Raw genomic sequence first — 26,557 nt, forward strand, 5'->3', positions numbered from 1 at the left:
CTGTAGTGCTATACTTTTCTTCAACAAAAACTGGCACTGGCCTGAAGAAAGGTTTGCTTTGTATTAATGCAGTACTTTAAATGTAGTCTGCATAAACAAACAAAGGTGAACAGTACTTACCACTTGCCAAAAAAATTAAATGCAGTTATCAACAGTCATTACATGTCTCCACAGGCCCTCTCTCTACCACAAAAAAAAAAAAAAAAAAACAAACAAAAAAACAAAAACCAAAAAAACAAAACCAAGTAATCACGACAGCATACATTAACCTTCACCCTGCAGGAATTTCATCTGACAGAAGTCAGGCTCCTGATGCCAGAGAATTACCCATGAACACACTGCGGTGTACTACAACACAGTATTTTCCCAAATACAGCTAGGATAAGACTTATCACAAACTATAAATCCACCACAGACCAGGCTGTTGCAGTGTTAAGAGCTTAAGGCCCCACACTCTGACACCAATCTGGTGCCCAGGAGCCCATAGCTAAGGTCATGTGCCCCCGCTCCCCACATGGCAGTACCTTGGACCAGAATCTCCAAAAACCAATGTGAGAAGCACTTCAATTGCCAATTACTGACACTGCAACTAGAACCTTCTTGGGATCTAAAGCATTTCATTCTTGAGTTAGGCTGGAGCAGGGTCTGCACTTACACATTGGCATTTTTCAAAAGCATGACAGGAAGATAGGTTCTCTCAGCAGCTAAACAGAGGTCAGATCTGGAGAGTCATGAGGACAAAAATGAAGTCCTATCTGACACTTCCCAGGAAATTCCCTTCATCACCAGGCCAGAGGCTAGCTGGGAGGAATGCCTTTCATTGTCCCTACTGAAAATCTGTTATTCTGTACAAAACCAATCCACGTTCATTGGGCCAGGGAAGAAAGACATCTCTTTGCAATGCAACAATTAAGTTACCTAGCTGGGAGCAGGGAAATTTGAATTTCAATCCCTGTAACAACACTGCTTTTCTAGATAATTACCATGTAACATTAAAGTATATAAGAATAAAGAGCCAGGGACAGAAACTGAGTTTCCTAATAACCTATTCAAACCTATCCATTACTCTGGATACCAGCAGGACACAGACTTGGCTATCCTGTGCTGCTGCATTTTTATTGTTATGGATACTCAAGTTACCTGGTACTATTTCACATTATTTATACCTGCTGCAATCATATCTATTATTAAAGACAGACATACATCCATCTTGGGGTAGCTTTTCTTTCCAATCCTTTCAGAGGCATTTCTGGAATCTACTCCTAATTAATTCAAATTGACAAGAAATAAAGAAAGAATATAAAAACCTCTTTTACTCCATTTATTCTCTTTCATGCCTATTGTGATAGTCACCCCATGCCCTGGTCTCTCCAGTACTTTCTCATGGTTTATTCTTCTTTATGGTCCTGTACTGCCCCCCACCCAGCATCCTTTATTTTTCATTTCTCTTCCTCATCTGTGTTTCTGCCTTCCTTCTCTTCATTTTCAACATTCAGTGACATGAACCTGCAATCTTCCTCCTCCATTTAGGAAACTCAAAATGCCTGGACCAGAAGAGCTGAGAAGGAAAAAAAAAAAGGTAAAGAGGTAAATGTCATTCTCTCATTATTATCTCATTTTTAAAGAATTCAAGTCCCTGTTTTTAAATTTTTTTCTTGATTGCTGTTGTCTGAAAGGCCTAGGCAAACAAAAAACCCAGGAAAAATTAAAGAGCCATTGGAGTGGAATAGTTGAAGTGAGCACTGAATGAACTGTGATCTTTGGCGGCATCAAGACCAACACCACATGCTTACAGCTGTAGAAATCAGTCGATATATTTCAAGTCATCCCCACGGTGACAAAGACAGAGGCATTTTTAAGTTGTATTTGAGATTAGTCTTGATACATACAGTTGGAGCCATGCCTGTGAACTTTGCTAAAAGGCTGGCTACATAAACTATCTATCACTTTCACATGACCAGTAATCTAATGATACCACAAAAATCTCACGGTGTCCCTCGCTCCACACATCCAGCCACAGCACTGGACTCACGCCAGGGTGCTTCAGCTGTGCTACTGAAGCATTTGCCTCCCAAGATCTGGAGCACTGTATAGACCCTCACTAACAATTTGACATTATTCCCTGTGGGGGCGTCCAAGTTTTGTGCAATGCTCAGTCCTGTAGCCCCAAAACACTCTTGCTCTAATCCAGCTCACTAGATTTGCAGTCACGTGCTAACTGAAAACCATGCATAATACTACTGACTCCAGCACACTTTGGATGAAGCCCATAGAGACAGGCAAATCTGCTTTTCATAGATGGGAATAAAATATTTTGTTTGTTACTACTAAGCTAACCACAATAAATAGTTCTCTTTCATGTGGTGATGAAACAAAGCAATCATGCTCTATTCCTTTTTTAATTATTAGGTTGAAAGAATCAGTGTCTTCCTCTGGCATGTTTATTCTGAATCATATTCATCACATATATAAATAGCCAGCAACTGTATATAGTAGAGGAGGGTGGACAGGAAGGTCAGGGAATTAACTTGATGTCAAGAAAGCATTTCCTGAAGAGTCACCAAATCTGTCCTGGATAGAAACTCCTACACTGGCACACAGGTAGCCTAAACGCTGCTGTGCCCTTGTGCACCAGACATGCCAGGTAATCGTCTCCAACTTTACTGGCATTGGGAAGCTTCTCCTCCTTGCACATCACATAGGCATAACTTACTTTTTGGGGCTTTGTAGTGATGAGTAAAAGACTTTTCCTTTCTGCCTCGTGTTACAGGCAGCACCAAGCAGCTACTCCATGGGGTCAGGGAGGTTATGATGAGATACACCTCCTCCACTGAAATCTGAGCGGACAGGTCCTGGAGGGAAGCACTGGCTCTACTACCGCTGTTAAGCATAAAGAAGTGGCAGCAAGTAATATCATGGACAGGGTGCTAAAAGGCAGTTATAAGTTGTGGCCAGTCACAACTAAATTCTCACTTTCTGTGTGGTTTGCATTTTTAAACTATTCTGCATAAATGCAAGGACTAGCACAAGTCTGGCATTGCACAGCTTAGCCCATCAGGAAAACTAAGCCAGAGCTTCCTGGGACTTTTTGTAGTGACCTGGACATTGCCCTGGCGTTGCCGCGCGCCGTTTTGGTAACCTCAGAGCCACGGCAGCTCAGCTGCCTTCACTTCGCAGGATCAGAGGCTGGAAGGAGCCTTTACGATCATTCAGTGAAACCGCCGGCCCAGCACCGCCACTGCACCCCCTAAACCACCGACCCGCATCACTCAGCGCCGGAGCCAGATCATACTTGAACACCTCCAGGGATGGTGACTTCACCACCTGCCCGAGCATTGGAATAGACTTTAGGAACTTCGCGGGTAAGAACTGTTCGTCCACGCTCCATCGTTTGGCCCGGCAGAGCGGGCACCCAGGGCAGGCAGCCGGTCCCGCAGCAGCCGGGGCGGGAGGGAGCGCACCGCGGCCCGGCTGGAGGGTGCTGCCGGGGGAATGCGGCCCGGCCGCTGCCCCGGGCGGGGATGGAGCCCCGCAGCACTCACGGCTGCTCCCCCGCGCGGCGCCCGCGCAGCCACACGCGGGTTGGGAACCGAAACGAGGGTGGGCAGGTTGTGTCCCGTCGGTTGTGAGTTTGAACCAGCGCACCTTGCCCGGCCGAAGCAAGGTCACCGCCTCGCAGCCCGCCGGGCCCCGCCGGCAGCCCCCAGGATCCTCCTCCATCCCGCGCGGTATTTTTAGCCGCTGACCCAGTTCCCCCGCTCGGCTACCTGCGCCTCCCTCCCCGCCCGGCCGTGTCCCCGCCCACAGACGCAGCGCCCCGGGACGGCCCGGCCAGCGCCAGGTGAGTGCAGCGGGGCAGGGACGCCGCGGGGCAGGTGCGGCCGGAGCGCGGCGGCAGCGCCTCGCTCGGGACGGCTCGGCCCGGCCCTGCCGGGGAGCGGGGCCGCCGCGGGGAGCAGCCCGGGCGCAAAGCCGCGCACGCCGGAGAGGGAGAGGGAGAGGGAGAAGGAGAAAGAGAGGGAGAGGGAGAGGGAGAGGAAGAGGGTGGGAGGGCGGGCACTGCCGAGCCCCGCGGGGGCGGAGCGGGCGGCGCCGGAGGCGAGAGCGGCCGCGGCGCAGTTTTCTCCGGCGGAGCCGAGCTACAAGTGCGGGGCAGCGTGTGAGCGCCAGCGTAAGTGCGGAGTTTTGTCTTTTACAGAAATACGTCCCCCACTTATGCTGCCCTCGCAGGGAGGGCTCCCCTGAGCAGGCGGGTAACGGAGCGCGGCAGCGGAGCGGGGCTGGGGTAGCCGGGCGCCGAGGTTCCGGCGTAGGAAGTGGGTCACTGTCGCCGCTCCGTCCTGTTCCAACTTACTTTCCTTCTTTTCCCTTGGTGATTCCCCCTCTCCGCGCTGCCGAGTGCCTGAGCGGTGGGCGGCCCCTCGGGGCGCAGGTGCGGCTGCCGTGGGCGCTCTGCCCGGCCCGGCGGGTCCCAACTTCGAGGTGCCCAAGTTGTGTGGTCGGAGTTTGCGATACTGAGATATATGGAAATTGTTTATTGCTGGCGTAGCGTTTTTATCTAGACGAACGCTGGCACCGTGTTTGAAAGGTTTAAAACCTGCTGCAGCTCTCGTGCAGCCTGAGTGCTTTGGTCCTGCACTAGGAAGCACAAACACTCCTGGGATTTCTAAAGGAATATCTTTGCTGCTTGCTCCTCTGCTTGCTGCTATTTATACCACGAAAGGTTGGCAAGGAGAGGAGAGCCAGAGTTTGAAAATGACATTGAGCTTAAACTTGATACCATTGTTTCAAGGCCAAGGCAAGACTGCATATTTAAAATAAAACAAAAAAATGTTCAACAAACAACCCAGTGAAAACACCCTACACCTTTGTTTGCAGAGAACTGAGCATCCCCTTCTCATTAGGGATATGTAGGGTTTTAATTCAGTTTTACTACTCTGACAATCTGCCACCAGGTCTAAGCCTGAGCTTCAGTTCTATTTTTTTGTTTGCTTTATGCTTCTGATGTGATGGACAGGAGAGCTGGTTAAACTCCTGGGGGTTATCTATGACATGCATGGCCTTACTTATGCAGGTAAAATTAATCTTTATTGGTCATTGCCAATGCATTGTAAGATCTGAGAGTATCTACAATGTAAAATATTGTTAGCACTAACAAATTGAGTGATACGTACACTGTTAAGTGTATATCCATGTTAATCATTTTCTTCTTTCTTTTCTTAAATGAACTGAATACACAGTAAACTTCTCTCTCTAAAGTGAGAAGGGATAAGGTTTTCATATAATGAAACCTTTTTTTTTTTTGAAATAGAAAAGCTTTAACCTTCATTATTTATATAACTAAGATTTTCAGAGTGGGTGATGGTGACTAATATGATGGATCTCCCTATCTGGTTTGCTAAATATGAGGTATTAAAAGTTGTTTATTCCTCGTGACATCCATAATGCTCTTGTGGAACTGCAGCGCCACATTGTAGCGGCTGGCTGGAGTGACTTTGGACCAGCCACTGGGGTTAACTTAGTTCTCCTTGTGCTAGTTACCATGGGTGAGCAATGGATTGTATTTGAGCTCTGTTTTTATGGAATGTAATTGTATGTATGGTAACAAGGCTGTATTTAGAATTCATATAGCCACTTTTAAAATACTGTGGAGTTCTGATTTCTGGATGAGATCAGTCTGTTTCAGAACTGTGACTAAAACAGTGATAATAATCTGATCACTCTGAAGCTAAAACTTTCCTTAATATCATTTTCCATCCAGGGTGGACATGATTCTGTATGTAAAGATTCTATAACTTGAAAATATTTGAACAAATGTTAAAGTTTTAGTAGCTGGCATCTTAAAATGGGTTTCATGATCTTTCTGAGCAGTTATGGTTCAGTAAATAGAAAGCTTTACTATTGGATTCATAACTGTTCCTGATTCTCATGTGGTTTACTTATTCTTACAGGTGAAATTGATATTAAGAATTGACTAACTCTGCAAAAATGCAATGTCAAGGCTTTGATAAAGTCAAGATTTGACAGAGTAATGACACACTAAATGGATTTGGGGCTCCTGTCTCTTAACTCTTGCATTGTGTGGTTTCAAAATTTGTCTGCAGCCATGTATAGAAGCACTGGGTTTCTTTTTTAGGAAGAGCCAAGATTCTTGCACAAAAATGTATCTAACAAGTTAGATAGCTAATGATAACAATCTAGCAAAGTAATTACCTAGACTATTATAGTAGGAACTGTGGAATACAGATTTTCCAGCTGATAGCGTAGGAGTGATTTTTTTGAATGTAAAAAATAAAAACATGCATATGTTTTTATACAGACATATTCACTCTATACATGTATAAATGTATATGTTATGTATAAAAATGTGGTATATTACATATCCATATAAGATGCTAAAGTGTGCCACTTCTGTATTGAGATTGTTTGATGTTGAGACATAATTATGTGAGCAGAAGTAGCTTGTGTGGTATGATCCAACAGAAGCTGCTAAAGTGATGGCCTGCCCCAAGTCCCCATCCCTGTCATTTTGTTCTAATCTTTTGATTTCATGATGTATCCTGATTCACTGTTTAATTGGGAAAATCAAGCCTTTTTAAAGTTGCCTTTACCCCATGAATTCAGAGGATTACCTGGTGAGTTTGTGGAATGCTCAGTGTATGCAATAATGTGGGAAGAGTTGTGCTTCTTCAGTGTTTGTGGTGTGGAACCGGTTGTTGCACAGTTTGTTTTAAACAAACATTACAGTGAGAATGATAACAGCCTACTTCTTTTTTAAGGGAGTACTTGTGCTGTGGTATTTGTTCATTTTCCTATTTCATATATGAAGATGCTTTTTAGACTCTGCAGTTGATCTGATAGAGGCATGGAAAGAGTTGTTTTCTGCATTTCTTTTCTTCCCTATTGTTGCAGAGATTATTCCATGGAGTACATTTGCTATGCATATAGGTATGCTTTATTACTTGAAGAAAAAATCAGTGCTAGTTGGCAATTTTATTTGTACTCCAAGTGAAAAAATAATATTAATGGTGAGTCTTACTTTTCTACTGAGTGGGCTTTTTTTTCAGCACAAAAAACTTATGTCAGGACTCTTCAGTGGAAAACTTCCTTTTTCTCCATTCCTAGCACCTATATTGACTTCAGTTTTATTTCATTGACTTCTCCTTCCCTTGGCTGAATTGCATTAATCCTTAATGATTCTGGCCCTTTTGCACTTAACCTCAAAGTGCTTTGCTCTAGTATTCTGTTCAGTTTTTGCATCGGGAAAAACTGAAGCCGCTGTTTGTGTATGACTATGATGTGATTTGTGAATCACTCACTTGCATTGACTCCTCAGTCACTGTTGTCATTCCTCTTTAGAAGATTCCCTTAGGTCTGTCATCTTGTTTGTCTTTCTCACAGAATTTATTTTAGCTCTTCCAACTTTGCTAAGTTGCCAGTGTGCTCTCAGCAATCTTCAAATATTTAAAGATTTCACAATTATTTTTCTTTTTGCAATTTTAAATAACTATTTACAAAATAGGCACTAGCTCATTTTTGCATGTAATGTAAATGTGAATTTATGGGGTGCAATAGGGTAATTTTGCAGGGAAATGAAACCAGAATACTCAAGTCACTGGGAGTTGAGATGTTGTAATGCATTTTGGGTTTTGGTGACCTAGTCCTGCTGCAGACCCCACTAAATGTGCATGCAGGGGTTGTCTGCTCAGAGTGACAGTGGTCATCAGCTGTGCAGCAAACTCCCAGAGGTGGGGTGAAACAATCGGAATGTGTGTGGTGTAGCACTTTATTCTAATGGCTGGTATTCCTACTATCTCTAATACCTTTTGCTGTATACTCTGTGTCTAACAGGAGGAAGTAAGAAAACCTTCCTTCCAGAGTCAGTTTCCCTGCTATGTTTGCTTCATTCATGTCAGGGAAGAAGGTGGACAACCTTTTTTTAAGCAAAACCAGAGCTATTGAAGCAGGAATTGTGATTACTATGAAAAAAAAAATGATGTAGCTATGTTAAGTAACTGGTTTTTAACCTGATCTCCGGTCAATGTATGAGATCCCTATTGTGTATTCTGGACTTGTTTGTTTAGTTTGGTGGCATTTGGTGCTACTGGTCAGGTCTGGATGGAGTGATCTGAGAAATGGTGCTCCTTTTTTCTGTGTTACAGCATCTGTAAACTTATGCAACTGGCAAAAAAGTAAATTATTTTCATCATTGTGCTCCTGAACGGATGTGATTGTGCTTCTGGATGGGTGTTTGGTATGGCGAGTGTTACAGACTGCTGTTTGTATCCATTCACGTCCTCTTGGAGTTGTAGCTGAGGCTGCTGGAGAGAGATGCTGACTTGACAGGTCTCTAGTGTTGAAATGCAGCAGCCTGAATAACCTTGACTGAAGAATTTTAAAAAATAGGAGCATTTTGCTGCACCATCATGCCAAGAGGGTTTGGAAACTAAGGATCTGTATGCCACTGGGCAGTGTGAGAGCACTGTAGTAAAGAGTATGGGCTGGTGCAAAACTACTCTGAAACAAGGACTATGAACTTGTCCATCAGCTGTGTTTTGTGTGCCCATTCTTCCAATTAAGATGATGTACCTTTCTGATTTTACTTGGTGCTTTACCTGTATGCTCCTAGTGAGTCGAATGTGATTACTCTTACTTGGGGACGCTAAAGGTAAAATAGTTGGAATACTTCAAGACTGTGGTATGAGACCATTTTTAAACTGGAGGTATAAATGGAAGATGCTGCTGTGCTGGCTTATGCATAGTATGCATCCTGTTAATGCCTGGTCTACCAGAGTCATCAGTTCTTGGAAAATGTCTGAGTTGCATGCTCTTAGTATCTGATTTAAATGTTTTAGTGGTAATGAAATACTTCTTTTACTGCGATTATGAGAGATATTTGAAATACTAGTGGTGTGACTTTAAAAGGGAAGTCAGGAAGTGCTTGCATGATACTTGCCTCAAGTTGGTATTTTTCTTTGTAACTCTGTAAATTAAAGCACTTTTTAATTTGGCTAGGAAGTATCTTTGGAGTTTACTTTTTCCAAATTCTATATTGAAGTAGAACTACTGCCTTTGCTAATCGGGTTGGTCATGGCAGGGTCCAGCTGAGTCTTGCAAATCTCTGTGGGTGAAGGTTCTGTAATCCGCTTTCGATGTTCTAGCAAATAACTTTGTTTAAATAAATAACTTGAACTGGATGGCTGATGAGCCATTTACAGGATTGTAGGCAAAGCATGTTAACAGAAGTTGGTTGGCAATTGTACCCAGTTTTGATACCGAACTCTTTCAGATGAAACGCAGAGACCTTCAGGGAAACTGCTCTAAAAAAAGCTGTTGGTCACCCTTGCCTCTGACATTACACTAATCAGATGATTCTTTTTGTCATTCTTCATGGCCCTAACTCTTTATTGCAGCTCTCAGTTGCAAGATTGTAGTTCTGCCTGTAGGTGCTGTGCAGTTCTTTGAATGCTGGCTCCTGCTATAAGAAATTCTCATATGCTTCCCTTTGAACCTGTCCTTTCATCCAGCTGAAGTTTCAATGTGCCGAATGTCCTTAGAATTTCGTTTAGCTTGGGGGAAAAAATCTCCAAGTTTTATGGGTGAAATTAGTGGGAAACTTGATGTTTTTAGTGGTAAATGGTAAAAAATTGGAAGACTGTTTTGTGGATGTAAATACAAATAGCTTGATAAATAATTACGCTGCAGAAAAGTGGCATATATACAGTGTGTAAAACTGGGCATCTGTCTGTGTATTTGCAAGTTTTATCTAAAGTTTCTGATTTTTCTGGTGACCTGTGCGATGCAGTGGTCAGTATGGCTTTCAGTCTGTGGAGCAAAACCTACATACACAGCTGGTAATTACTTGAAAACTGGGTGACTAGTTTTAGAGAATTATAAAGGATTGTTCAATTGGATTCAATATATCATTTTCACTTTGGAATGGTTTGCTGGTTATTTTCTTCTCCTGCCTATTTTATTGATTTTGATGTATTTCTGTATTGTTTAATGTTGCTTTTCTATAGCAGCAGTATTCCACACTGGTAGTTTTCTCATGCCTATCTTGGCCTTTAAGTTGCTCAGTTAGAAAGACAGCTTATGGCAAACTCATTCACCATGAACATTTGGAAGTAAGTGGGGTGTTTATTTTGAGAGATGCTGATCAGTAGACCAAACCAATATGCAGTATGCCTTCCTGTGTTAGAATTACTTATATCAACATTAATTAACCATTGAAATTATGAATCAACATAAAACTTTCTGTAATAGTATCGAGATGCTGTCCTCTTGAATCTCTATGATGTTCTTCTGGGGAAAAGTGAAGAATAACTTGAAATTTGGTTTGAAAGGCTTTTAACACTCCTCTCTGCCACAGACAGTGCTGTTTGGGCTATCATGTCATCTGCAATGATGTCACTTGGAGATTAAACTATTCTTTTGATGGAGTTTTACCTGTCACAAAGCATGATCTTTCTTGGTATCTTCATTACTAGGCTATATTTAAAGATTTAATAAACCTGCTGATTTGCACTGGTTCTGTTCATACTTAAATTGTGCTCTTCGGGATTAGCACACCCAAAAATCATGGTTTTCAGAAAACACAGCTTTTAATGAGTTCTCTTCTATCATTTAAATCAGTGTATGACTTTCCTAGAAACTGGAGAATTAAATGTGATAAAAAATTAACTGTTGCATCTGGATTTGTTGCCCAGATTTGTCTGACAAATAGACATGCTAAAGCTTGAATAAAACCCACTTTGGAAAGGGGTTGTTTGAAAAACTTATTCTTGCAGCAAGGTGTATGCAGTATTAGGGTGTTCACTTTGTGGAATGTAAAAACAAACTTCTGTTAATGATCTTCTATCTAAATTCCTAGGAGTGTGCATTACACAAAGCATTGGACTGAAATTGTAGCTTGGGCAGTTGGTCTAAGAAATTAGCACTGAAATTATCCTCTCATACTGGTTTTTATCATGGAGGTCTAATATGACTCGTTAGAAAATCTTGTACAGAGATTGGACAACTGTGCTTGGAATGCTTGAGAAAGCCTCCTCTGGCTTTAATGCCATGTACACTTTTCCATGTATGGCTCAGTGTGATTTGATACAAGTGGTCCTGTCTTGGGATTTTTTATTGTGATTTTTTTGTTCATTTCCTTGTTTTGGAAAAAAAGATTGGTTGAAACTAGGTGGTGATTTGTCCATCATTATATATGGACTTCATGATTCCCTCTATGAGAGGCTTGACATCTTTTTGTTTTGCAAAAGTGCTGGTGTTCAAACCATTACTTGAATTACTATATGGCACTTTCTGACTCCCTCCTCCTTTCTGGTTATTGCTTTGGGAAGTGAGCTGCTCCTTTCCACCTTCCAGACATCAGTCATTCAGTCCTGTTGTGTACGTGATTATTTCTGACTACTGAGTGAGGCTTTTTAATGGTGCTGTGGCTCCTTTGTTGATATGGGCTGTCTGGGCATGTAAAGTTTCACATTGATTCTGTCTCCACTTTGTCCATCTTGAGTTGCATGGCAGCTCACCTTAGATGTGCTTGTTGATGGTGGTGTGGTGCAGGCCATTTCTGCATGCACTTGACTTGCATTTCTTGGCACCATAAGCAGGCTCTGTCTGTTGCAGCTCACTCTTACCTGACCTGTGTACTGGTTATTGCTCTTCTCCCATCAGTTGTCAAGGATCTTAAAACCATTACTCTGTAGCTGTCTGTTATCTGATCTTGGGAAGCCTATTGATTGCTGTTCCACTGTTGCAACACTACCTAATTCCGTGGCTTGTCTGCCAGTTTCACCTCTGCAAGGCGCCCTCAATGCTGACTTGATCATTTTATTGCATTGTAGACAGCTAGGAGATACCTACAGAATTTGCAGGAGCCAAACTCTACTGCAGATTTCCATTAAGGAGAATTCTATTTTGTATACCTAATTTGATCCTCATTTAGTGATAAAGCCAAAGTTATGGGGCTTTATTCTTACCTTTTTATCTTTCAATCAGTGAACATGGAGTGTTTTTATTGTATGTGAAGTCTCATCTTTCTCAGGTCTGTATTACCAGCAGCTGCCATGAGCAGTGTGAAGGCACTGAAAGAGAATCTGTTGGTATGATTCATAGTTCATATGTGTTATCACATAACATGAGGCTCAATTTAATGAATTTTTGCCAGAATTGTCTGAGGCAGACTTCATATAGTAGGTTACTTATTTCTTTGATGCAGTGAGGGTAATTTTATTTGACAATGAGTTTAAGGTAATCAAATTTTTGCCCAGGTTGTATCTACAGGTGGATTTTTGGAGTTTTTCCTTTGCAAGCTTTCCCTAAAGGAAAGGAATTCCTCAGAAATTTTGATCTATGTCCTTACATGTGTCTCATTATACAAGTGTCTCAAAACAACTGTTGTTCCCTGTAGTGCATCTGTGTTTCCTGTGCTTTGTTTCATTCTCATAAACAGTTCATAGGACCTCTTCAGGAATTGTTGCAGTTGAGTATTATGAAACTGAAATGTCTGGGTGTTGTCTCCTGCTACAGTATTATAATCAGCCAGAGCCTTGATGCTAGGAGATAATAATGGCTGGTTTGGCAGCCAGCATAGGTTGGTGGCCTTGGGCAGCGGGATGCCTTTAGGTGTTTGCACTCTCAGTATCTGCCTAGAAGGATGGCAAAGGCTTGCCAAGCAGTTAGGAAGCTCGCTGTGCTTGAATCTGTAGTAGCAGAATGAATGTTCTTGCTCTGCACCAACTCATCTAATGAATAGCTTCTGATACTCATTTGGAGTTGTGCGGAGCACTGCTTCACCTAAGGCTTCTTTGTAGCTCCTTGATGTTCTAATAGCAAGTAGTATGAATGTTGTGAGCTTTGTAGTTTTCTCAGGAGATTATAAAGACTTTTGGTCATCCACTTCATTAGGTGTACTGCTCGTGGTCAAAGTTTGTATCTACCTTATTGCACAAGAATACAGATCAAGATAGCTGAGCAGTTTCTGTATGTGGTTAGGATTCACCATTACTTTCCTTTCCTTTTCCTGAACTTGTTTGGGTTTGTGTGCCATAGATTTCATGTAATAAAATGTCCTGCTGCTCAGCAAATGGGCTCCAAAGACAAATACCATAAAGCCAGTCTTCTGTGTCACAGATTTCTCATAGGTTTCATAATAGTTGTGTTGGGCATAACTCATATTTATTCATGCTTCCTGGCTTTAATAATGCTGCATCTCAACACTTAATAAGTCTGGTTACAAATTTCAGCCAGCTTGATCTGGTAGTTCATTTAATAGCTTAATTGCAAGGTGATAATTGAATAGCAGCTGTCAGTTTCCTAGATGAGGAGGATGTAGCATTAGACTTGAAATCTTGGTAAAAGCTGCCTCTACTGAAAGATGCATTGCAACTTTAGCTATTACCTTAACAAGAAATGTATTGAGAATATTTTTTGTGGTTGTTGTACTGGACTAGTAGGTTTCCTGATTGCTCAGTCAACTATTGACCAAGTGCTTCAAGCACAAGGCAGTGATGCAAGCCATGTTAGCTGGGATCTCTGGGTGTTTCTTGGGCTGTGGCTTTTTCCACCTGTCCTAGCATAGTAGTGATCAGTATTGTAGTTCTTCCATCTGTGCCCACCTATCTTTATAGCAGTGTCTCCTCTAAGCTGAACTGTTGGTGTCCCACAGATCACAGCTCTGTTGTGCCAGCGTGTAAGCCTTCCTCTACACCAATGTGTAGTCACAAACATACGTTTGTAAAACATGCACGTTTTAGACAAATAAGTATTGTGGAGCCTTGGGAGGAGTGTCTGTAATGTATCCAGAACAGAGAAGAGCTGAAGGTAAGGCACTGCAGTGGTTAGAGCAGCCCTTCCAGTACACTTGACATTTCAGTGGTGTAGCTTGGCATGTGGGCATGCCTCCAGCCTTTACTCTCCTGTGGGGCACCCTGTTTGTAAGGTGTCACCTAAATATAGTAAGCCTGTGTGGTGGGGTGTTTTTTCCTTTGCAATTGGCTATTTTCAGTGCAAAGTAATCAGGAAACCTTTGTCTTCTACAAGGTCACTCCATCACAGCCTTTCAGGTATTTCCAGTTGTTTAGCCTTCCTATTGAAGGCCATGTAGAAACTTAGCAGCAGACTTTGGAATCAGTATTTCTGTTCTCTAATCTGTAATGGGATGCATATCAATGATAAAAGAAGTCTGGGTCTGTAGAGGTCATTCCATAGTATCTATAGAGGTTATATTTAGTGCTTGTTTCCATCTGAATTGTGTCAGAGTAAGGCTACTGTTACAAACTGCTTGCTTATTTATAAACACATGGAGAATACCAACTTCCTGGTGAGGGGCTGCCTAGAATTTTGCTCTTAAAAAAATTGTGGAGAAGAAGATTTCTAGGGAAAAAAAATTGGTTGCAATGTGTTCTTGATGGCTGTTTTGTCAACTAATGGTTTCATATAATAGCAGGTTTGTGGTTGTCAAATGTGTATAAAGCTAGATGTTGTAGAGAAGTATGTTTTTCAGTCTCTGGGACTAATCATGGTCTGCAGGTAGCAGAAAGTGGCTTACAAAATAGTTGCAAAAGTGGTGGGCTGGCTTCTTCCTGGCAGCTATTTGGATGGAATTTCTCCCTGAGCAAAGAAAAAAAAAATCACAAATACAGTATTCATGTCCATCTTATTTCATATTGACTTGTGAGTGAACAATTCAAGAGTGTGCAAAGGGTCAGGTCCCTGGATCTCTTAAATATTAATAGCCTGTCAATGTATGTGTTTTGTTTTCTAGTTTTGTTTTAGAGAATTCATAAATGGCAAATTTGTCTTATTTTCTGCCTCAAAATAATATTGAATAACTGGATAAGCAAGCAACCTGTTAAGAATAAGTGTAGCAACCCTGTAGTTTTTAATTCAGCTTTTAGTTGTCTACTATTTTTTTTTTACATGTGAGGTCGATGTTGTGTTTTGGAGTGCTTTTTTTGTGGGTTTGGTTTTTTTTCTTTTTGTCTTTTTTTTACGCCCTTGCACTACATTGTTTTCATTGTCACAGAAATTTGTTAAGCTTGCTTTATTTTGACTTAGGGCTGTCAGTGTAGAAAACTGGTTACTACTGTTTGATAGCTGGGTCTTGACATAGAATCACCAAAGGAGAACTTGCCTGTGAAGTCTTAAAAATCTTTTGACTTTACTAATGTGAAACAGTAGCATTTTTAAACACAGAAGATGGATCTGTAGTGTCAGAAGAGGAAAATGTCAAATAATGTGTGTCTGTCCACACTTGTGAGGTCTGTCATTGAAATGATTGTGAGTACTGTAGTATGTTTTGCATGCTCTTCAGCTCTTCTAGAAATCACTTTCAAAAAGAGGCAAGATGGACTTTGTCCTCAGTAATACTTCCTGGGCAAAAAATTTAATCTGGACTAACGACTGCCTTTCTACAAACCAGTGACTTTGAGGTTAATGTTTAATTATTTAAATGGATTTGGCATGTTGCCTTTGAAGTAGAACAGAATGTGCTTAACCCTGAAACTCAAACTGTTCCCTGGGTAGCCAAAAAGAAAAAAAATATTACCTATAGTACAGTGATGTGGTAACCTGAAAAATCATAATTTAAGGCTAATCCTGAACAGAGTTATCCTAAAGGAGGACTATATATCTGATTTTTTTCCCTGTTTATTGAGGGGAATTTTTGCAGATGGTATTGGAACTTTTTACAGAACTTTTAAGGCTAAATAGTAGCACTCATCTAGGGGTTGAAGTCCACTATGAACAAACTGGTGTAGACTCTAATAAAAATAGTCCTAAAAGATACTGATCTGCATGAAGGAATTTTAAACTTGTTGAAACTGGGTAGCTCGCTAAATTCAGATGACTTTATTTTTAGTTCTCTTTGTTTGGGTTGGAATGTGAGGGTTAGGCAGGGTTGATTCGCGTAAAGCTCAGGCTTAGTTTGGGAGTCTCAATACTTTCCACTTGGAAAAGTTAGAGAAGAAAGCTAAGAGCAATTGCACTTGGTGTTCTTCACATCTCTAGTGCTCTCTACCTTAATCCAGGGTGCTGTGTTGGCTCTGTCCGGAAGAGAGGTGGGAGCTCTGACCCTGGGACTGCGTTTTCAATCCTGTCTGATTCTGACCTTAAGCTTACCAAGAACTTTGCTAAAAGCATTGCAGTCAGTGGAGTACTTTGTGCCTCTTGTGCCAGATGATGCAAACCCAGATTTTCTGTCAAGTATCCCAAGGATTTTCTTATTTTCTTCATATGCTACATTGGTGACTTCATGCTCTCTGTAGTTGAGATAATGAAACAGTGTACAAGGCATGTTAAGGTAAGCCTGGCTGGACAGGGAAGACAATATTCTTTCCTCACCCTGCTTTGTTATATGAATCTCATGTTCAAGTTAAACAAGCATGTGAATTTTTCAACATGTGTAAATGTGAAACCTCCCACTTTACAACTTTTAGTGAAAATAACTGTAAATCCTGTAACTCTAAGACTATGAAAGAAATATTTCACATTGCAACAACTTCCCAAACTAGTACTTTGCTTAACTGATTAAGTTGTGTGGTATTTGTATTTCAGCACAGAAGTGAAGTTCTCTGGGCCAATATTAGTTACTTGCTTGAGCTCATGTTGGCATACCCTAAAGAAAGGAATGACACTGCAAATGGCCAGCGCAGAATTAATACATCACATATTATGATGCAATTTATGTGGCCCAAAGGAGTGGTGCCCAAATAAATGGGTACAAAATCTGTACAGTACCAAAAAGCATCCTCCTATTGGCAGCATGAGTGCTACAACTCTGAAACTGGTATGAACTACTTATTCTTTTGTATCATCTGTGTTGGTAGTTGGAGAGAAAATTTAATGGTAATTTAATGTATTTGGTGATCTCCTTATAAATGAAAAAAAATTCTACTTAAATAGGGTCTTTTCATGAGGGGAGGAGAGACAGACTGCTTTTTGTTGACCAGCTGCTTCCTGCTGGTCGTTCAGAGACAAAGGAAAGATCAAACCAAAGGGAAGTTTACTTTTGAGTGCTTTACACATGGATAATAAAAGGCTAATCTGTGTTTCATCCAAAAAATAAGACATTAAATATTTTGGCTAGAAAACATTTAGTAGGAGCTTTTCAGATGAAAGTTTTAAATCTTACTTCTGAAGAATAAGGCTCTTTTCTACCCCTTGCGTGTTAAATTAGATGAAGGAGAACAATGTGTTCAGACTGTCAGCTCAACTCTCAGGAGCTTACAGTGATCTGTGCCTGGTGCTGCCATGTGTAGTCAGCTTGCTCCAGCAGCACTCTTTAGCATCCTTAGTGCAGGGAAAAGGCTCCAGCAGTCAAAGTGGTAGGTAAGCACTTTGAGAAAAACTGTTCAGGAAAGCACGGAGATTTAGTCGATTTATAAATAGTAATATCTTCAAAAAGAAGATAAGTTTGGATCTGTGCTGTTCTGAAGGGGAGAGGAGAAGGAGGAAAGGTGACTGGTGATCACTTTTTTTTTGGGAGGTATTTGGGCTATATTGAAATAGAGTGAAACCTTGTTATTCTCCATGAGGAGGATTGTTGTGAGCAAAATTGGGAATATTGAAGTAGAAACATAGTTCACAGCTCAGTATTTGCTGACCTTGAAGAGCAGCTTTTCAGAAATGGTTAAGGCTGTGACCAAGCCATAACACCTTCAACTAGTGACCCAGGAACACCAGGTAATGATGAGCTGATGGCAGGCTTGGCACAGCAGGGCAGGAATGGCCAGCGCACGCAACTTCAGTTAGTGATGGTTTTTATTTTGGGATGTTGGTAGGCCATGGTTGTTAGGTGGATCTATGGTTAATGCCTTGTCCTGTGTGCCAGCTGAGCAGCAACAGGTTTTACCACCCAGTGATTCTGAATGCAGAATGCCTGTGATGCTGAGAGTGAACTTGAAACTGAGTATCCTCCCAGTCAGTGGATATATACTTACTGCTTATGTTGCTTCTGATTTCTGTTTGTTTATGTGTTGGATTTTTCTCTCTGAGAGATCATAGAATTGTGGAATGGTCTGTGATGCCAGGGATCTTAAAGGTCAGGTCATCTAGTTCCCACCCCCCTGCCATGGGCAGGGACACCTTCCATTTGACCAAGTTGCTCAATGCCCCATCCAAACTGGCCTCAAATGCTTTCCAGGATGGGGCATCCATAACATCTCTGGGCAACCTGTTCCACTGCCTCACCACCCTCGTAGTAAAGAATTTCTTCCTAATACCTGATCTAAACCTCCTCACTTTCAGTTTGTAACCATTCCTCTGTGTTCTGTCACTACATGTTCTTGTAAGTGGTCTCCATCTTTCTAGTGGGTTCCCTTCAGGTAACAGAAGGCTGCAATTAGGTCACCCTGAAGCCTTCTCTCTTCCAGGCTGAATAATCCCGATTCTCTTAGCCTTGATGATTCTACTTGTAGATAGCGATGATGGCTTGATGATTGTGGCCTGCAGAGAGCAATTCCTATTCTGCAAGTGCTCAGCTCTCTGCTTTTATATTAAGTTTCTGGTGCAGTGTTTTTCTGATGGTAAGCACAATGAGCTGGGAGCCTGGAGATTGGATCTCAATGGCAAACTGGGTAGTGCCACAGTCTGGGCTCTTCCAGTATCCTGTTCTTCCACTGATATCTCTGTGGAGCTGTACTATGCTGTGTGTTAGGTGGAGTTTGAAGCCTATTGCCATCCACTTAAATTTTGCAAGGCAGAAAGAAACTTGGGTTTCCCAAATTAGTTTGTTTGACACCTTTAAAGAGTGTTAATGCTACAAAGCTCCTTGGTAGATGTTGTCATCTAGAACATTGAGTAGCTGAAAGAGTTGTTTCCTCTTCTGAGAGCAATCATTTTATTTATGTACCCTCTGTTGCTAAATTATGTCACGGTAATGTAAGAGTTGTCACAGATTTCAGTCAGAAAAAAAGTCAGTTGATACTCTATGCCTTTTTTTAAGGATGGTGCATTATAAATTCTTGTTTATAATTAGAGGTAACTGCATCCTTTCTTGTAATACTTCTGTATCACCAATTGGATGCACATTATGCGTGGGATACCTTAGATTCATAACTTCTTTTTTTCCCGAAATATTAGAGGTTGGGTTTTTTTAAAAAAAAAATCTTTAATTTTGTGATATTTTAAGAGATTTCAAGTTGATTTCATTTCTGATAGCTTGAAAACCCAGTCATTGAACTGAATAAATTAAATTAATGCAGTGGACATTCTCTTTCTTGTTGAAAAAGAGCAATTATTCTGAAATGTTTAACTATTCAAACATAAGGTTGTGTATGTTTTGGTTTAAAACTTTGGCAAAATTCCAGGTATAAACCAAAGCAACAGATGCTCCCTCCCCCTGACGAGAAAAGGGAGGAAAAAACCCCTGGAAAACTTAAATTGAGATATGTATTTACAGAAAAAGGGACAATTAAAAGCAAACTATAATATAACATACTTATATAAAGGTAAAAAGAAACAGCAATAACTCCACACCTAGTCACCCACCCAATAATACAGATTCTACCACTCTAGCCACAAAACACCCCAAAAGATACCTCCCAAGAGACACCCAGGAAAAGAGGAGAAAAAAACAACAATAAAAAACGTTTACTTCCCAAAGTAAAGGCCTTCTCAAATTAAGGCCTAGCCTAAGCCTAACTAAAACTAAGGCCTACCAAGGCCAAAACTGCCACACTGTGCCCAAAGGTAGCAGTTTCTCTGTGTTTAAAACATTGTCAGTGAGCACATACCACTCAAATGGCTTAATTTAAATGATGAATATATTACAGTGAGGTTTAACATAACTATGGTACTTTCACATTTAAAATGACTTTGTTAAAAAGTATTTTTATATTTATTGCAATTCTTTTATACCTTGAGGAAAAAATATTTTCAAAGGGTCAAAGAAACCTTAACACTGTTTTACACAGCTAGTGTTTTCTAGCTTTCCTTTTTATTTCCTTCCCATTTTTCCTGTAATGCTGAATTAATTTAGAAGCCTATGGTAAATAGGTGTAGTAGCAAATTATATACTTCTAGGTTAATTCTATGATGTGGTTAAATTAATTGAGTAAAGGAAAGTCTCTGGTTCAGTTTTTTGGAGACACAATATTCATCTTTCCTTGCCTGTAGCAAACAGGAGCTAAGAGACTGCGGTTTGTGTCACTTAAAAAAGGTGAAGTGTTAGTTCCATAGGGCACCAGTACATAATTGTTTGATGTGTTGAATCTGGCTTTTCCAATCTGGCTTTTCCTCAGGCTATCTAAAGGTAGGCTAAGATTAAATTTGTCCAAGCTGCTCTTCAGCCTTTTCAATATAAAACTCTCTTCCAGGATAGCTGTTTCCCATAATTTGTGGTGCATGTGTGAAGGACAGTCACGGTGGGGCAAACACCTCACGTGTGTGTGCCCTGGAGCAGTGGGGAAATGTTTTGCCATCCAGTGTCTGAGCACTCTGAGCATCCAGCTCCTAGTGGAGCCCTATGCCAACAGCACCAGTGGCACTGGTTGCAGAAGCTGCTGGGCACGTCAGCTGCTGTGGAGTAAATTTGTGATGTACGTATGGCCAAACTTCACCAACGAAGATTTGGGAAGGTCTCTTCCCATGTGGGTGTGCCCTTTCAGCCTGTGCAGTGGATGTTTTAGTTGAGGCACAGTGTGCGCAGAACTGGCCCCACCGTTTAAGTCCTAAGGTCCATTTGTCACAGCCAAGCGAGTTTGGACAGTGACAGTGAAGTCCTCGGGACTGTCACAGCACCCGGTCCTAACTGGGGCTGACCCTGCTGAGCATCTGAGATCTGACAGGATGGGGTGGCAGGGAGGCATTGAACTGCCAGGAGATGGTCCCCACTGAGACTTGAACTCACGACTTTGGAATTGAGAGTCCACAGTGCTCTCCATTAAACCATGAGATGGCCCTTTAGTAAGTTTGTAGCCAGTCTGTATTTGAGTTGTGGTAGCCCACAGCTGTGAGAAATTAGCAGTTTGTGTTTTTAAAGTCTTATGAGTTCTTCAGCTGCAGAGACGGGAGTTGGTAACTCCATCCCTTCTCTGATTTCAGACCACTCCAGGCAAAACTGTTGCTTACTTTGTTGAACAGAGGTTTTGTCCCTCACTGTGAATAAGGTCTGAAGTGTTACAGAAAGTACCTCTTTGCAAGTATCATTTGTCAAATCTGTGAAGTCCTTGTCAAACCTGCTCTCTGGACATGTTCCTAGCACACAGGGAGCTTTTGATGCAGTGCTGGCAGAGAGTCTAAGGAAAATTCCTCAGCCTGAGCCTTTTATTGCTGCGTGGATGAACTGATCTTTGAAAGCTGCAATCTTGTGAGAGAACTCTCTATAGTTTGGTTTCTGTGTTTATGTTTTATTTTGTTTTTTAATTTTTCCTTGTTATTTTTCAGTGATTGTGCTGTGGTGTATGCCACTGAGGAGAGCTTTTAATGATTAAACTTTTTAAAAGGCCTATGCTTTGACTGCAGGAAGTAGTTTGTTGTGTGTGTCTTTCCACCCTGTTCTAGTATAAGGTGCTGCTGTACTCTGAATAACTTTCCCCATTTATTACTTGAAGTTATTTATTCCAGAAATACAGAAGCATACTCTTGTATGCGATGCTTACCGTTTATTTTTGGCTATTTAGAGGATGGTAAGATTACTTGTATTTTCTGAAGCTGCTTGCTTAAATATGGTTCAAAGTAAATCTTTTAGTTGGAACAATTACCCATAAAGTGGTAATATTGTGGGGGATGTTTAGTGACTTGTATCAAACAATAAGCATGTACTGTCACTGATTTACTGTTGCTTGGTGTTTTGAGTTTTACCACTAAAGCAGAAGCATTAGTGGCAGGCTGGGAGACAAATGCAAAAAAACCCCAAACTCCTTAAAATAGTTTCCAAATGTTGCTGACACATTATTTCCTGGGAGGCTGGTTGATGTGTTGGCAAAACTAGTATAATATGCCATTTTCTATTAGAAGTTTAAGAAGAACAATCAAGTATCAGTTCTTAAAATGGAGACTTGAGGATAACAAAGGACCTCTACTTAATGGCTTTTTTGATATTCTTAGTATTTGAAGCGATCTCTGATCATGAGTCTTTGCGTGGTAAGCTATTGCTTTTCTGTCTGTTGCTACTTTTGGATAAGGTAAAATAACTAAAACCAGGAGGTGCCAGTATTGGATTTCTCAGTTAAAAGGAAAGTTCAATCAAACTTAAAGGTGATAAAGGAAATGTAATTTTTTTCTTTTTATGAAAGGAGGGAAGACCTATACCCAGAATGCGAAAAAAGAGTAAATTAGTATTCCAAACATCCAAGTGTTCAAGGATAGGGTTGAACATCACGAGCGAGCAAATCAGTGATGGGAAAAAAAAAAGCCTGTTTGAGTGATAGCGTGGCTGCCTCTTGCTACCATCCTCCCTTTGTGATTCTGGAATTTGGGTCAATCAAACATACAGCCACAGCATCACCTTAACTTTTAGCTCTATTGTGATTGTTTCAGGGAGAAAAGGTAAAAAAACCCTAAATATAATAGTGTGCAGGAGGAAAGTCTGGATGCAGCAGTTAGACCTGCATATGGGTCTCTGTTAGATAAAAGTAGTAATTATTTCTAAAGAAATCCCAGTAGTAGGTTTTGAAGGCTTGTAGTGCAGTGATCATTTCTTAAGTTTATGATATGATTTCTTAGATCATCTAACAATTTTTAAGAATAGTATCTATTTTCAGCATCCCCTTTTCTAACCCTGAAATGGCAGAGGAGGAATTAGTTTCACGCCTGTATTTCTATACCTCACATCTTCAACTTCTCCAGAAAGCTTGAGATTTTTCTTAATAGAATATCTTTCTCTTATTCATGCTGAAAGGTGAGGAGTGAATGGAAGGAAGTGTGTGCATGTGAGGAGTAGTGTCTAATAGACTTAACAGTCACAGTGAAAAGTGATGGTTGGCATCAGGTGTCCTGCACAGCCAGGCAGGTTTCACCTGTGGCATAGTGGGCTGAAATCTCTAGCCAGAAGGTCTGGGAAAAGTGCATTAAGCTGAATCTGTCTAAATGTGGAATGAAAATGCTGTGGGCTCTGACCTACACCCCTGTCTCTGTGTAAGCACAGATATATTTTTCAAACTTGAAAGGGGAAACCATTCTCAGAACTGACTGACATGATGCATTTCATTGCTGTCCTAAACTGGTCCTTTCCTCAGCAGATGGAGTGGAGCGCAGGCTGTGGAGACAGTGATGGGATCTGCTAACTTTCTTTCCCTTCCAATGATCTGAGGGAACATGGGTTATGAAGGGTTTGCATAGTACCGGTTGCTGGCCAGGAATGGGGGAAAAAAGGAGCAATTATATGATCCTTGCATCTCTTTTTGTGTTCCTGGTCACTCTGCTTTAGATGAAACTGTCTCTGACAACACATCCATGTGCCTGAAAAGCAAATGTGCCCACCTGTGTCTTGCAAGTGAGGCTTCCTAACTTTCAGCTTTCAACTTGACTCTTTGATTTAGCTGTGGGGGTTTAGTTAATGAAAGCAGGTGATCTGTACATCAGTATAGTAGTTGAGTAGTTTTGTTCTGTGTAAGAAGCTGCTGTTGCCACTCAAGCACTTAACCAATATCAGAAGAAGAAACTCATGACTGGTATTTCTCTGTATATGTTCTCTCTAAATAAGTGTGACAGTACAGGCATCCTGTTTCTTTCTGAATATGGTAGGGTATTAAGCAGAAAGTGATCTTGTGACTCTCACGTACCTCTTAGTCTTTGCCTCCCCCAAGTCAGTAATCTAAAAGCCATCTTTGCCATTCTGCTCTGACTGGGGACTCTTATCCAGACACCTTTTTTCAGGATGGGTCTGTATTTTTCTTCCCATGTTGACTAAAATGTGTGTTTTTCCCAGGCATCTAGGAGCATGTGAAGTTGTTGGGGTTTATTCTTATTGTGGGGAAAATGTGGCAGTCTGCAGTCAGGAGGGTCAGGTATTGGGGTGTCCCTGATGGTGATATATTCCTTGTAGTTGTTATTGCTGTTAAAGTGAATGTGCAATCGTGATTGCTGCAGCTGCATCTTCTTAGCTACTAAATCTGCTTAGCTGGTTCCTCTTGTGCTGTCAGCTTTCCTGGATCTCAGCTGGCTCTGTGCATCTAGACAGAGAGGTGGGATGTCATTCTAGGGCTGTCAAAGTCTTGTGGCTCATGTAATATGAGATACATGAAACTTGGCAGCCTCAGTTTGACAGAGGTCTGGTGGTGAGACCACAGGAATGTTCTCTAAGTTGTTATTTGGTTTTCCCTTCCATACTTAATATTTTGAATGTATTGACCTTCTGGGTACATGCAAAATTAATCTATCCAGGCCATGGTGTGAGTCTAATCAAATGTGCACTCATGTTCACTGCTGCTGGTGCTGTGCTTTCAGTTGGCACAGCCTGACTTTGTTATTACATAGTTTAATTCAGAACAGAATGAGTTCACTTGTGGTTGGTTTGGGATCCAAGTTATTTGCTGATCTGACTCTTGATAGGCATACATATTTGATGTTGAAAGCTCAACAGGGATTTTAGTAAATCTATTTTGTATTATTTAAAGAACGAGTATTTTATGATCAGCTACTGGAATGGTACTTTCCCCTTGTAGACTATAAATGACTTACACTTTATATCATAGAGTGAGGTAGAGATAGGCATCTGACTCATCAAGTTAGCCTAATAGTAAGCTCCACTGTGTTATTACACTGAATCTGTGGCTGTGATAAGACTTGTGATTTCTTTGTCAAATAGTTTTTAAAATATAATTTTCTGTTGTGTAGTCATATGAGCAAACACACAGGTGTACGTATGGCCAAACTTCGCAAACGAAGATTTGGGAAGGGCTCTCCCCACATGGGTGAGCCCTTCCAGCCTGCGCAGTGGATTTTTTAGGTGAGGCTCAGCGTGCGCAGAACTGGCCCCACCGTTTAAGTCCTGAGGTCCATCTGCCACAGCCAAGCGAGCTTGGACAGTGACAGTGAAGTCCTTGGGACTGTCACAGCACCCAGTACTAACTCGGGTTGACTCTGCTGAACATCTGAGATCTGACAGGATCAGATGGCAGGAAGGCATTGAACTGCAAGGGGTCTGTCCCCACTGAGACTCGAACTCATGACCTTAAACACACACAGGTACCTGACATAAAAATAAACATGAATACTGAGGTTTATTCCATTTTATATCTGCATGTGGAATCCAATGCTAAGCAGGCTTGTTGAAATAAGCACAGTGGGATTGTGCTGTATCTCGTGTCTAGTCTCTTCTGTGTAAAGTAACTGATTCATGTGCTAGGATGAAATGCAAAATTTGGCTTCTGAGCTGGGACACTGAGACTGGAGTTGAACAGAAGGCACTGATGATGGCAGTGGTTCCTGTGTTAATAAAGATTAGTCTGCTTAAACCAAAACATGCTCTTCAGCTTTTTTGTATGTGTATGCCAGGTTATTCTCCATGTGTAAGGTTCTTTCAGTGGAATCTCTGGGAATCTCTCAAGCATATTGGAGATAGAAAGCATTGTCAAATAATATCCCAAAGACTGCTTCTCTGCTATAGCATGTGTTTGGCTTGGCTTTGCTTTGTATTACCACCTGGTATGTGAAATTGCAGTTTCTTTATAGTAATTCTTAAGAGTGAATGTAGTTTGTCCACAGCACTTAAGTTTGTTAGTTGCCAGCTTTTAGTTTGAAATGAGGATAGGAAAACCCAAATTCTCAATACTGATATGCAAGCTTGGAATTCAGGGACATGATGGGGAGAAACACATATTGATTTCGGTGTAACTACTAAGACAGAGGTAGGCGGTAAAGTGGTAGGATCTAAAACCTGTAGAAACTGTGAGCTTGAATAGACTCTTGATTCTTGCTTCCATCCTGGGTAGGGAGAGGAAGATAAGGGGTGAAACAATTCAGGAGACTTTAGTACAGTTTAAGAAAACAGTTGTTTCAGCTATGTCTCACACCTGCCATTCTCTTTATTACAGGGATTTGTGAAGAAAATAGTTGAAGAACTCAGTCTAACATCTTCTATTGATGTGGAAGGTTTGTTTGTCTGACACATATCTTGGTTTGGTTTTTAGATCAATATATATATGTGCCTCAGCAGAGGTTGTTTATCTGTCATGGGATCATTTGAGAATACACATTTTTCTCCTTTCTGCTTTAAAAAAAATCTGGAAGTGATATCTGATTTTTGTTACAAACCCTTATCAGCAGACAGAAGTGAAGTATTCAAGCCATCAGTAAGTCTGTTGTGTGCAAGATCAGAAGACCAGGATTAACTTGAAAACTTGATACTTGCAGGCAAATTGAACCTTCACCTTCTGTGTGACAATTGTCCCCATCCCTGGGGACTGTCTCCTTTCTGACTTTTGGCGTATGTAGTTTTGACTAAGAACTTCCCTACAGATGCAAGAAATCCAGCCCAAGGAAGCTTATTACGCCTAGCAAATTCCTAGAAATATTTGACAGACTGCTGTTCCTTGATACTTTTTTCGGAATATTTCAACAATTTATAATCTAACCACCAAATACTGCTTTGCAGCCCTGAAGGCTTTTC

At 41.2% G+C, this 26,557-nt stretch overlaps 1 protein-coding gene across 3 annotated transcripts in view; it reads left to right on the forward strand.

The window, feature by feature from the left end:
* The first annotated feature begins 4,072 nt into the window (after positions 1-4,072).
* Positions 4,073-26,557, forward strand: part of MTUS1 (microtubule associated scaffold protein 1) — a 122,249-nt gene continuing 99,764 nt past the window's right edge. For 2 of the 3 annotated variants that reach the window (XM_071556386.1, XM_071556388.1), the window contains exon 1: positions 4,073-4,171. The gene's annotated coding sequence lies outside the window, so the exon portion shown is untranslated. Of the gene's footprint in view, positions 4,172-25,982; positions 26,041-26,557 lie in introns of all 3 variants that reach the window. The other variant, XM_071556387.1, reaches the window with a different exon arrangement.

The sequence above is a fragment of the Pithys albifrons genome, chromosome 5 (genome assembly GCF_047495875.1).
Source record: "Pithys albifrons albifrons isolate INPA30051 chromosome 5, PitAlb_v1, whole genome shotgun sequence".
Lineage (NCBI taxonomy): Eukaryota > Metazoa > Chordata > Aves > Passeriformes > Thamnophilidae > Pithys > Pithys albifrons.